Source organism: Peromyscus eremicus, chromosome 13 (genome assembly GCF_949786415.1).
Source record: "Peromyscus eremicus chromosome 13, PerEre_H2_v1, whole genome shotgun sequence".
Classification (NCBI taxonomy): Eukaryota; Metazoa; Chordata; class Mammalia; order Rodentia; family Cricetidae; genus Peromyscus; species Peromyscus eremicus.
In genome coordinates, this window is record NC_081429.1 from 1,921,811 (window position 1) to 1,935,154 (window position 13,344).

A 13,344-nucleotide genomic window follows, 5' to 3' on the forward strand; every position below is an offset into this window, starting at 1 on the left:
TCAGGCTCAGGGCTGAGGATAACCTATACTGAATCCTTCCCAAGCTCAAGAAGGCAAGGCTGATGAGCATCCCTACTCTGAAGATGTGGCAATGCGCACCCTGAGGTTCAACTACTTGCCTACCAACCATACCCACTTAAGAAGCCAAGCACTCTGCTGGGCTGTAAGCCAAAGGAAATGAAGTTAGTGCAACAAAGGTGTGTGTGGGGGGGGGGGTGTGTGTGTGCATTAGTCACAGTGTGGACATGAAATCCACCTAAGTGTCCAGCAACAGATGAGTAGATAAGAAAATGTGATACATACTCTCAATGGAAAACTACTGGGCCTTAATAAAGGACAGAATCCTGCAAAGCATGGTGGTACAAGCCTGTAATCCTAGCACTTTGGAGGCAGAGGGAAAAAGATTGAGTTCAAGATTGTCCTTGGCTACTAACAAATATGAGACCAGCCTGGGCTACATGAGACCCTGACAGAGAGAAGGGGTCAGAAGGAGGATAGGGGAGGAGAGGGTAGGGGAGAGGAGAGGAGAGGAGAGGAGAATGGAGAGATGGCTCATTCAATAAAGTGCTAGCCAAACAAGCAGGAGGGTCTGAGTTAGATGCTCCAGAAGCCACACAAGAAAAAATAAATAGCTGGGCCCAAGTTTTTAATCCCAGCACTCAGGGTGGCAGAGGCAGGCAGATCTCTGTGAGTTCACGGCCAGACTGGTCTACAGAGCAAGATCCAGGACTACACAGAGAAATCGTGTCTCAGAAAACCAAGATAGATAGATAGATAGATAGATAGATAGATAGATAGATAGATAGATAGACAGACAGATAGATGATAGATAGACAGATAGGGCATGCTGTGTATACCTACAATCTAGGCACTGGGAATGGGGAGAAAGAATGGGGATTTGCTGGTCTGCTAGTCTAGTCCCAAATCGGTGAGCTCAGGTTCAGTGAGAGATCCTGTCTCTAAAACTAAGATGGGGAGCCACTGAGGATGACACCTGATGTTACTCTGACCTTCATATGAATGATGTACACACAGGAGCATGTGAACACAAGTGTGTAGACACACTGACACAGAAAGAAAGAAGGAAGGAGGGAGGGAGGGAGAGAATCTTGTGACTTACATCGCCATGAGTGGAACTGAAGAGCATTCCAGAGGTGAAAAACCACAGCAGGCATGGAAAGGCCAATGTCACATGATTACACTCACAGGTAGATCTAAACAGGCTTAGTCCTAGAAGCAGAGAAAAAGGCATTCCTAGAGGGTGGGGAGAATGAGGAGCAGGGATGGGGAGAGATTGGCTGATGAGCAAAAAGTATGCCATATTGTTTGTTTTGTTTTGTTTTTTGAGACAGTGTCTGTGATGGTTTGAATAAAAGCCCCATAGGCTCACAGATTTGAATGCTTGGAGGTGTGGCCTTGTTGGGGGAAGTATGTCACTGAGGGATGAGGGAACTTTGGGGTCTCAAATACTCAGGCCAGGCCCAGGGTCGCTCTCTTCCTGCTGCCTGCTGATCCAGATGTAGAAATCTCAACTACCTCTCCAGCACCATATCTGCCTGCATGCCGCCATTCTTCCTACTTACTGCACAATGGACTAAACTTCTGAAACTGTAAGCCATCCCTAGTTAAATGTTTTCCTTTATAAGAGTTGCCATGGTCATGGTGTCTCTTCACAGCAATAGAACATTGACTAAGACAAGGTTTCACTATGCAGCCTTGGCTGGCCTGGAACTCACTATGAAGACCAGCTTGACCTTGAATCATAGATACCCTACCTTCCCTGTCTCTCTCTCCCCAAGTGCTGGGGTTAAAGGTATGTGCTACTGTGCCCAGCCCATCACCATCTGTTTTTGCATTTGGTTTCCCCCATTCCCACCCCTGGCACATGGAACCCTTGGTATCTTTCATATAAAGCCCATTCATCACCATGTTACGTTCTCAGCCCTACTCTATAGTTCTAGACAGTGAAAAGAGATCTTTTCAATGTTTTATCATGAAGAATCAGTATTTGAGATGATGGACGAGACTTGATCATTATGAACCTGTACTGAAGTCTCACACAGAACCCCACAATCTGCACAATTATGGTGTGCCGACTGTAAGCTATTGAAGATGAGCAGCAGGACAAACTTGTCCAGGTGTTGTCAAAGCTCTGACTTTAATCTATCTTTCTAAGTCCATGAAGTCCCCGCCTTCCACATCCTGATGTCACAGTGAAACTTACCTTCATGTCTTAGTTAGGGTTTCTGTTGCTGTGATGAAACACCATGACCAAAAAGCAGGTAGGGAAGAAAAAGGTTGATTTGGCTTATACTTCCATATTATAGTTGGAGGAAGTCAGAACAGGAACTCAGGCAGGGCTGGAACCTGGAGGCAGAGTTGATGCAGAGGTCATGAAGGGGAGCTGCTTACTGGCTTGCTTCCCATGGCTTGCTCAACTTGCTTTCTATAGAACCCAGGACCACCAGCCCAGGGATGGCACCACCCACAATGGACTGGGCCCTCCTCCATTGATCACTAAATGAGAAAATGCCTTACAGCTGGATCTCATGGAAGCATTTCCTCAGCTGAGGCTTCTTCTTCCCTGATGAGTGACTCTAGCTTGTGTCAAGTTGACACACAAAACCAACCAGAACGCCTCACCTCTGCAGTTTAGTTCCCATCCTATCCAGAACACAGTGGAGTCTCTGGGCCTTAAAGAGCCTCCTTGACTGTGAGTGAGTCACCTCACTTGCTCTTCAGATCATCCTCAGGCTGGGTCATTGTCGCAGCCCTCCTTTACTCCACCTGCAGACCAACACACCCCTGGAAAACACTCCAGAACAAATGCAACCTCTCAAAATGAGAGTCGTGGTTCCGGTGCCCCTTTCCTGGGGTTCGTCGGGCCCCATCCCAGCCTCCATCACACCGTAGGCATCTCCTCATCTTTATGACCATCCACAAACACCCTCTCTTCTAGTCTCACCTGCAAACTGGGTCCCCAGGTGAGAGACTCTGGCCCTTTGTCCTGCAGCCCAGCCAGTGTCTGCCCCTGGCCAGGACACCCACTGCTTAAAGAAACACCTCCACCCACTTCCCTGGGGCACCCACTCCATCAGGAAGCAGTTGCTGTTCCCAGGGCAAGCCAGAGAGCAGAGGAAATGTCAGAGATGTCACAAGAATACTAAGGGCTTCCCATGAAGCATGTTCTCTGTGCTCTAAGATTTAGGGTGACCGGAAGCCTTGGTTTCTGAGTTATGTAATTCTTACGTTTCAGAGACATCTGCAAAGGAACACCCAATGTGTTACATAACGCACATACCATTATATGAAGAGAAAGCTATTATGGAAGAGAAAGTTTTCAGTGTTCATTAAAATAATTGGATCTACACTTCTAAATGAAGAGAGCACGGGCATGAATATTTATAAGATGGAAGCCCAGAAGCCTCTTGACTGAACACCCCCAGAGCACTGAACTAAAGAAGGGGTGACGGCTGAGGACACTCTCCACTGACCCACCCCCACCCTATGCCGAGTCCTGTGGGGTTGAGTGTCCCTGTGCTCAGCCAGCTGCCTGCTCCTCTGCACTAAGTCTGCCTCTCCTCATCCCTGAGCCCATCACTTCCCAGCCTCCTGCAGCAATCACACACCCAGCTCCAGCCCAAGCACTTCTAGCTGCTGCCCCTAGGGCCTCAGTTTCCACACTTGTACAGAGGGCAGAGCTGTACTACAGGCAAGTCTTTCTCTCTGTCTCCTCCCTCCCTCTCTCTCTCTCTCTCTCTCTCTCTCTCTCTCTCTCTCTCTCTCTCTCTCTCTCTCTCCCCACCTCCACCTCCTTATGAAGTCCTAAAGGAACTGAGCCAGGAGCAGACTGAGATTCCAGAGCCCCGGGGTCCCCGCTTTCACACCACCCCCTCGTTGCTTCTGTACCCTCTTCCTGACTGCCCACCTTGTTCAGCTAGGTTCCTATCTCCCACCAGCCAGCCCCTCCCTTATTAGAGCCCACAGGCTCTTCAATGCCTTCTTCCTGTCCCCTCTCTGCTCTGTACTCTTCTCTTGCCTCTCATCTCCCTCGGGCCCTTCTCTGACCTTCAGTCCCCCACCTTCTCCTGAACACTTGCCTCCTCCTGATCCCTCCCCCAGACTTCCTGTCAACAAGCCCAGGGGCCCATGGCAGTGGGTGCTTGGACCTCTGGAAGCTGTAGGAGTTGAAAGCCTGCGAGCACAGTGCACAGTCTCTGGTGGGCAGCTTCTGTGTGGCCTGGTGAGGCCATGGAAGCTCTAGGAAGCCCCCAGTTCACAGGGAGCCCACCCCCAGGTGTTGGAGGTCTGATCTAGTCACTGCAATATCAGGCCAAAGAAAACTGAACAAACTCCCTTTGTCTCCTTCCTTAGGCTCCTCACCCCTAGGTGACCATGAGAAGTCAAGATATGACACACGCGCGCGGGGCCTCAGAGGCGCCTCTTTCCTTGCAGTCCCTTCCCCTCAGAGGACCAGGCCCCAACCCTTCACCCACTCAAACCATTCAACCCTTAAGATGAACGCAGAGAAGCCCTTGACCGAACACCCCCAGAGCACTGAGCTGGAGAAGGGATGAAAGCTGAGGACAGTTTCCACTGCCCCACCCCCACCTCCACCCCAGGTCGAGTCCCCAGGCCAAGAAGGAGCAGCACCCCATGTCTGTGCACGCCTGCACCCCCAAACCATTCTCCTCAGTAGAAGGTAGGGGTCTCTTTGAAAGACGGTGGCAGGCGCTGGACAGTGGATAGAGATGTGGAGATGGGGATCGGGGTTCCTAAGAAGCCCTTCCAGGCCTTCCACATCACAGAGCAGCATCAAGTTTGTGACCTTGCTTTCAAGGTTACATCTACAGCCACCCCAAACCGCAGCAGAGCTAGTCAGGCGCATATTGCTCCATCCGGTCACCTTTCTCCCGCCCCCGCTTGTATCTATGACCCCATCCTCTGCCTTAGCCGCTCTTTCCTTTTATAGACTAGATGGCCTTCACAGGACCTGGCCTTGGCATGCTGTTTGTCCGTCTGCCCGCCTCCTCGCTGTCCTGGCTGCACTTCTTCCTTCTCTCCTTGCCCCCTCCTTGGATGACAGTGTTGTGATTTCCAGCCCAACCCTGGCTCTGGGATCATTCTACCAGACCCTCTCCCTTACACCTTCACCAAAGCTAGTGAGGAGAGCTCACATTCTGTGGAGAGGAGATCCCTAGTCACTCTAGCAGCCCCACCACCACCACAGAAGGGATCCAGGACCCAGAATATGTTCTGAAACCCCAAACTCCAAGTGATTCGTGCCAGGAAAAGGTGGATGTAGCCCTAAGATTCATGGAAGCAGCCTTGGTGCCCAACACAGGGTTGCCAGGGAGATTCCCCAGGCCCTGTCCCAAAATGCCCACTTCCCCTTGGGAAGGTTTAGCATTGAGGTTCCTTAGTGTAGTCCCCATGTGCTACCTAGAGTAGGGATAGGGTGATCATCATTTTGATTGGCCAAGGCTGAGGGGACCCTGGGAAGATGCTGAGCTTGCAGTGTTGAACAAGGATGGTCTCTGACCAGATGACAGAGCTGGCCATCACAAGTCCTTGAGGGAGCTTGAGAACTGGTCCCTCTCTTAGTCTGAGAATTTCTCATCCTGACCCTACTCCCAAGATCCTCAGCTCCTTCCCAGGATTGTGGCTCCAAGCTGACTGAGCCCAGATGGTCTTGGCTTTCAGGAAGCACAGGGACACCGCTTCTCAACACCTTGCCGGACAAACATAACAGATACCCTTGTTCCAAACACACATGGGTCTCTGGAACCTGGGGCAGGGGATCCTTGCCCTCTTTCCTCAGAGACAGCTGGCAGGGACTCCAGTTTCAGCACCACCATGACCATGTGACCACTCTAGAGAAGGTTCCTGTGTGTGACTTCAGGCTAGGCTTGCTGCCAGTACACAGGCAAGTCTGAAACACATCAGAGAAGAGGCCTCATGTTACACAGGGGTAGGCCCACTCAGGAAACCAGAGTGTAGAGTCCAGAGCCTGGTGGCCACCCCATCCCAGTGTAACTCTACTTGATGACAGGCCCAGGGAGACTCCTGGGCCTGCTCAGGATCCACAATGGGAGGCCACACACTAGCAACTGGATTCCAGAGGTCTCCACTGGGTCACCTGTTCTGATCACCAAGATAATTTGCCCATTTTGTTCCGGCCCTGAATCTAGACTAGCTATGCATTGCAGTCATCCCTTAACCTTCACAAGCCCAGAGTCAGAATCATACATGTGTACTCAGATGTGCATACCTAGAGACATACAATCATGCACATGTAACCACATATACAGACATACCCAGGGACATAGTCTAGCCCACAAACATGTTCTCAGAATCACACAAAGACACACACACAGAGACCCAGACATACACATAGTCATACTGAGACATACTCTAGACTGGAAACATTCAAACACACACACACACACACACACACACACACACACACACACACACCTAAAAATTCACACACGTTATATATACATGTGTACAAAGAAACACATACAAAGGCACATGTACTCATATGCAGATGTATTCATGCTCCCACAGGCACACCCAAGGATGCAAGCATACAGGACCTACACAAGTCACAGATAGAAAGTCAGAAAGCTACACACACCCCAGGAAGGCATACCTCTGAACCCACTCACCCACTTGTGAACCCCATGCAGCTTATTAGCACCTATCTTGTTGCTGAGCCCTTGGCCTTCTCAACACCCTGGTCCTGGCCTCCCAAGCCCTCCTCACCAAGGCACTTGACAGGAGAAAAGGAGCAAGTTGTTCAAGAGACACCCAGAGAGGTTGGAGTCAGGGTCCTGGCATCCTGACCTGAGCCAGTGGCCTTGCTACGATGTGGCACAAAGACGCTCCCATCAGCCAATGGATGGTGTAATCCCAGACCTGGGGACCACTTCAGGACGCAGCTGTACAAGCTGAAGTTGTTTTTCCCAAGTGCACTTGGAAAGTCCTTAGCCTCTAAAGCTTCCAAAGAGCCACGGATCTGATAAAAGCAGCTAAGGCGTGAACCCTACGGAGAATAGCATATGAGGAGCAAGAACCCCATTTGGATTAATTTGAATGGACCTTGTGTATAACAATTTTATTAGGCTTTTAGCCATATATAATAATGTATAAATTATACTATAATTTTAAGAAAATATATTTAAGTCAAATTTTTTACTATGATTGTAACTGTGCAAATAGATAAATATTTGATAGATTGTAAGTATTGATAGGTTAATTGAAAGTACACAAGGGGAAATGCTAGTGGTAAGAAGAACGAATTACCATAATGTTGGACAATTTTTTTCTTTCCCCATATTTCTATAAAGCCGGCAAATAGCATGATGCAATAGAAATGCACCTAACAACAAAGGATAAAGTTACCACTTCTCACACTGAATAGCCTATGAAAAAGAATGCAGTTTAGTAGAAGGAAAAGGAGCCAGCTGACTGAAATTTACACTGAGGACATTTTCTCTCTAACCTGCCATTTTACCAAAGCCGACCTTCAGCTTTGGATTTCAGTTCTGAAAAAAATGAAATGAAAGGCCTGAGATGTGTTAGCTCAGTGGCATTCTGAGTGCTTATCACACACAAGACCCCAGGTCCAATTTCTAGCACTAAAAAGAGTGAAAATAACCAATCAGCACGTGTACTGAGGCCCCACTCTGTGCCCAGCATCTGGGACTCAAAGACAAATGAATCAGTCTTCACTTTGAGTCTTCTTAGAAGGATGTCACCCAGACTCAGAGAAGGAGGTGTGGATTCCAGGAGTGATTAGGAGAACTGAGGGCCAAGGAACCAACTGAAGCATGGCAGGACCAGGAATGGTGGGATATTCTAAGTTTCTGATGCATGGACTAGACGGGCTGTGTGGGAAGTCAGGTGAAGAGGCATGGGGTCGGGGATTGGGCTGGGAGGAGAGTAGCTCCAGTTTGGACCAGGAATTTAAAGTCCCTGAAGAAGATGCCCCATCCATACAGTGAGACAGTGGGATGCAGGAGGGCTGGGAAGTTACCACTGTAGGGACAGGAGGGGAATCTCATGAAATGTATGCGGAAAGTGGCCATGAAGCAAACTCTGGGCAGGCAAAATGGCTTAGTGGGTAAAGGGGCTTGCTGCCAAGCCTGACCACCTGAGCTAGATCATCAGAGTCCACACGTGGATGGATAGAACCAACTCCCACAAGTTAGCCTCTTAACTCCGCATGCCCACTCTGCTGTGAACATACACAGTAAATAAATAAATGCCTTAAATTTTTAAGCAGCAAAAATCTTGGTGCTGAGACTGTGGCTCAGTGGTAGAGTGCTTGACTAACATGCACTAGACCCCGAGTTCCATTGCTAGTGAAGAAGAAGGGGGGATGAGGGGTAGAGAGGATGGGGGTGGATAATGAACTCTAGGGAAGAGCAACGTTAAAGAGAGGTTAGACCCAGGAAGATGGAAAGATGTGGGTCAGACACAGGAGAACTACAAGTCACAGGGGCCACAGGGAGATTCCAGATGAGGAGGCTGGCAGGTGTGAGAACAAACTTGAAGGTGAGCCAATGGACATACCACACCTGAGAGGGGGATGGGACAGCCTCGTGTTGGACCGCAGCACTGTGTGTGTATGGGTTCAGGATTCAGGAGTGGTCCAAAGACCAAGGAGAGCAGCAACTATGTGGGTGTCAGCCCACAAAACTTCACTGTCTTCAAGGGTGCCTGAGTCCAGAATGTTCCCTGGGTGTGTTTGTTAAGTTGCCATTCAGAACTGAGTTGCTGGAACTTCATTTGTTCATTACTCACGCCCTCCAAGGCCAGCAAAAATGCTAGGCGGGGCACTAGGTGGGAAATGAGCATCACTTAGAATGCTGCTGCTGCTGCTGCTGCTGCTGATGATGATGATGATGCTCCTGCTTATATGTAAACAGAACTGGACTGACTCTTTCGCTCTAAACTGAGCCAGATTTCCTAAGCCAAATATCGTTTGCCCAGCCTTCCTTGTTTCTTCTTAGTCTTCTAAGAAGCATATTAATACATTTGAAAATGCAGCTAGTTTCCTTAAATAAAACGATCCTATGTTTAAGTTGGGCCTCATGACTGAGAGTAGTAAAGTCTGTTCCATGATAAATTAGGACGACAGTGTTTTGTTTGATACTGGGTAAATATTTGAGCCATTGAACTAAGCTCTATTTCAGGCATTCAGAGCAGTGGCGTGTGGCAGCAAAGGCCTTATCTCCTCTAAGAGGAACAGTAATATGAGTTTCTTGAATTCTGTCAACTATGAACACAGGTTTCATCAAAACCACCAGAGAAAATGGGGAAATTTGACTCTGTAGAATGACAGAAGTATTTCCTTTAAAATTTGGTTAGACTCACTCTTGTACTAATAGTTGGGGGCTGTGTAAAACATCACAAAAAAAAGAAAGAAAGAAAGAAAGAAAGAAAGAAAGAAAGAAAGAAAGAAAGAAAGAAAGAAAGAAAGAAAGAAAGAAAGAAAAGAACCTGGCCAGGCCAGGACCGCTTTTTGCTGCCATGGAACAAGTTTTCTTTAAAAGACCATGTAGTGGGGCTGGAGGGATGGCTCAGCAGCTAAGAGCACTTACAGCTCTTGCAGAAGACCCAGCTTCAGTTCCTAGCAGCCACATGTGGCTCACAACCACACATTAACTCCCATTCCGGAGAATCCATTACCACTTCTGACCTCTGACGGCCCTGCACACCCATGGTGCACATATGTACACTCAGGCACACACACGTACACACAAAATGTATATATACCATAATGTGTTGGGATTGTGTGGGGGCTGGGGACGAAGCTCCAATGGGAGAGTGCTTGCCTAGAATACATGATAAACCCGCACAGAAGTGCACACTAGTAATTCCAGCACCCAGGGAGTAGAGGCAAGAGGTTCGAGGGCATCCTCAGCTACAGAGTGATGTGAGGCCAGCCTGAGACACATGAGATTCCATCTGCAAAAAAACAGTCGAGACAATATAATGTCTCCTGCCCCTTCTGAAATGACCAAAATAACACTGCTGGGCTCTTACCCTAGCCTCATATTGCTCTGGTAGCTGTTGTTACGTCCCCACAGGGTGCCGAGGACACTGTATTCAGTGAATGAAGGTTCTGGGTGCTCAATTGAAAGGTTCTAGAAAATGGGTGACTCTCTCCAGAACTCCTAGGAGGTTCATGGAGTCCAGGGCTTCCCATCCAGCCACAGCCGTACCCTGGTACCCATGGGCTATTTGGCATTGCCTGGCACTCCCTCCCGTTCTCCTTGGACTTTGGGAGGATGCTTCTTGGGGATGAAAGAAAACAAAGCTCCCAGTCATGTGATTTGTTCACAAGAGCCTAATTCCGCCAATCCCTCTGGGGTCCTGGTAGAAAACTCCAGGAGAGCCAGGGCGTCCTCCAGAGTTCTTTAAACACTGTTTCTGGGTTGGGAAGATGGTTCACTCAGTAAGTGCTTCCCACATAAGCCTGAGGACCTGAGTTTGAACCCCTAGCATCCACACAAAAACCAGGCACAGTAGTGTGTAATTACAGACACAGTGTCTGTAATCCCAGGACTGAGGGATGAGACAGGAGTGTTGCTGGAGCTCACTGAATAGCCCAGCTAGCCAAATTAATGACCTCTGGACTCCACATTACACATGCACTCACCACACACACACACACCACTTCTAATTTCCCTTTGAGAAAAGAGACACTATATCTCCTGCTTTCCCACCAGTGGGCTCCATTAAGATGCCAAGGCTTTGGGATGGAGAAAATAGGGCAGACTAGGTGACAACAAGCAACTCCCCACCCCTGCACCCCCTCCACCTCTCTATTATCCCTACAGCCCTTGGAGCTACCTGAGTTTCAGGTGACCCAGGGCTTTGCTTTGTCCCCAGGCCAGGAGTGAGGGGTGGGCTCCGAGTGGAAGAATATCTGTAATGTCCATGGGCATGTCTATGAGGGAGTTTCCAGCCTGTGTTAATGGAAGTGGGAAGATGTACCCAAACTGTGAACAGTACTTTTCCATAGGCTGAAGTTCTGGACAAAATCAGAAAGTGAGCTGAGCACCAGTGTTCACTTCTCTACCTCCTGACCAGATGCAGTGTGACTGGCCGCCTCAGCTTCAGCTCCCATCCCCTGCATCGTAGACCACACCCTCGAGCTGTGAGCCGAGCAAACCTTATTCCCCTAAGCTGCTTTAGTGGAGCCCTTTGTCACAGCGATGAGAAAAGCAACAGACACAAACCCCAAAACAAAGAAGGCCGAACATGTCTATTTACCCCAGAGAAGGGAGAGCGCAGGGACAGACATGGGTGTGTTCCAAGGGGAATTAGGAAGAGCACAGATGAGGCCAGGTGAGACAAATATGTGCAAAAAGAACATGGCACCCCCAGGCCACCTCACTCCAGGCATGGTGGGCACCAGGAGGAAGTCCTTGCTGTTAAAGGACACACCCTGCCACCATCGCCCTGCACCGGGCAGCTCCCAAGCTGAGCAGTAAAGAATGTGCATTTACTCAAATGATACCCCACCCTTGGGTGGGGCAGAAATAGGTGAGGAGGGGCTTTTGCTTTCTCATCCCCAGTGACACTCATAGCTATATCCAGGAGGCCCAGAGCCAAAGCATCTTTGCAGACTCTGGGAAGATCCAGTCCTCTGAGCTGGTGGTCCCCACTTAAATCCTGTGATGTCGTATTGTGAAAGAAGGGTGTCAATGGCCTGGGGCAGAGGCAGCCTCCAAGGGGCTGACTCCTTGGCCTGTGCCTAGACAAGGGCCAGCAGCCAGATGGGAAGAAAGAGAAGAATGGGGCTCAGCACTCGTGGGGGGTCTTGTTGGCGTGGGGAGAGGCTCCTACACTCCGCACACCCCTCTCCTTTGCACCCCCCTTGGCATCAAGACAGAGAGTTTGGGGCTAGGGATATGACTCAGTCAGTAAAAAGCTTGTCATGCTAACATGAGGATCTGAGTTCAGATCCCCAGCACCCAGGTAAAAAGCCATGTGTCGCAGCCTGCATCTGTAATCCTAGCACCGGGGAAGCAGAGACAGGCAGGTCCCTGGTGCTTCCTGGCCAGCCAGCTCAGGTGAATTGATGAGGTTCAGGTTCAGCAAGGGACCCTGTCGCAAAAACTAAGGTGAAGGCCGTGGAGGGAGATGGCCAGTGTCAACCGCTGGTCTCCACAGGCACGCACACATCCGTGCACACCATGAACTCACATGCACGCACGCACGCACGCACGCACGCACGCACGGCTGGTATTTCCTGATAGACTGCACTCACTTCAGAACCATCAGCAAACTCAAGGCCGTCAGCCAGTGGGATCAAAGTTCTTCAGCTGCGGGTGTTGTGAGTGCTGAGGAAGGACCAGAACGGCTGCCTCTGTCTTCAGGGCCCTGCCTCTTAGACAGGTGGCTTTCAAGTCTGAGATGCACATGTGTACAGGGGCTAAAAGGAAGCAAATACGGACTCTGACACAGCAGGCTGGGGTCGGGCGGTAATCAAAGTGACAGCACCCTGTGCCTGTGGGCAAGTTCTGAAGGTCAGCCAGGACTCCCAGGGTTCACTTGTGTAGGGTGCTGTACTTGAGTTGTGTGGCCCAGACAGAAGAGCAGAAATGTGGCCTCTGGCTGTCTTCCTCTACTTACGTGCTAGGGAGTACTGGGGGCTGCAGGCCTTGGTTGTGTAGGGGACTTCTGGGAAAAGGAATGAGGATACTGTGGAGTAGCTAAGGCCCAATGGTTGGAACTCTCTCCTGCAACTTCCTTAGCGCCTACAACCACTCCAAGGAAGCAGAAACCCCATCCGGAGACGGCTAGATGCTATGGCCAGGCACAGCTGTCATCTGAGTACCCAGAAGCCCCCCCAAAGCAAGAATCCTTTCGCCAGCACAGATCTGGCATCAAAAGGTCCTGTCTACTCCCCAGGCCCAGACCCCGCCCTGGACTCGTCTTGGTGCCCAGGTGTTTCCAGGCCCTCTACCACGGCAAGCTGTGTGCCCATTGTTTCCCACACATGTGTCTCCGCCTCCTCTCTCTGAGAGCACCAGGACCCTTACATCTCATGGCTTTCCCCTGTGGGTGGATGTCTCACTAGGAGGAACTGGACTGTGACCAGGGAAATCTCAGGGACAGATATGGTTGCAGTCTCCCGCCCATTCTGAGTCATGCCTCTGTCCCCTCCCTGTCATGTAGGTCTCAAGTTGAATATTACCCCCCAGAAGGCCTCCCTGGCCCCAGCCCAAGTCAGGAGCCTCCTGCAATCAATCACTCCATACCTTGCCTTCATCTTCACACAAAATGTCAAGGACTTCTCTGGTAGGGACTTGTGTCTTTACC

At 49.9% G+C, this 13,344-nt stretch overlaps 1 protein-coding gene across 1 annotated transcript in view; it reads right to left on the bottom strand.

Annotated features, from left to right (window-relative positions):
- The window catches only part of Gpr55 (G protein-coupled receptor 55), a 50,627-nt gene that overhangs the window by 22,980 nt on the left and 14,303 nt on the right, over window positions 1-13,344 (bottom strand). The window lies entirely within an intron of this gene.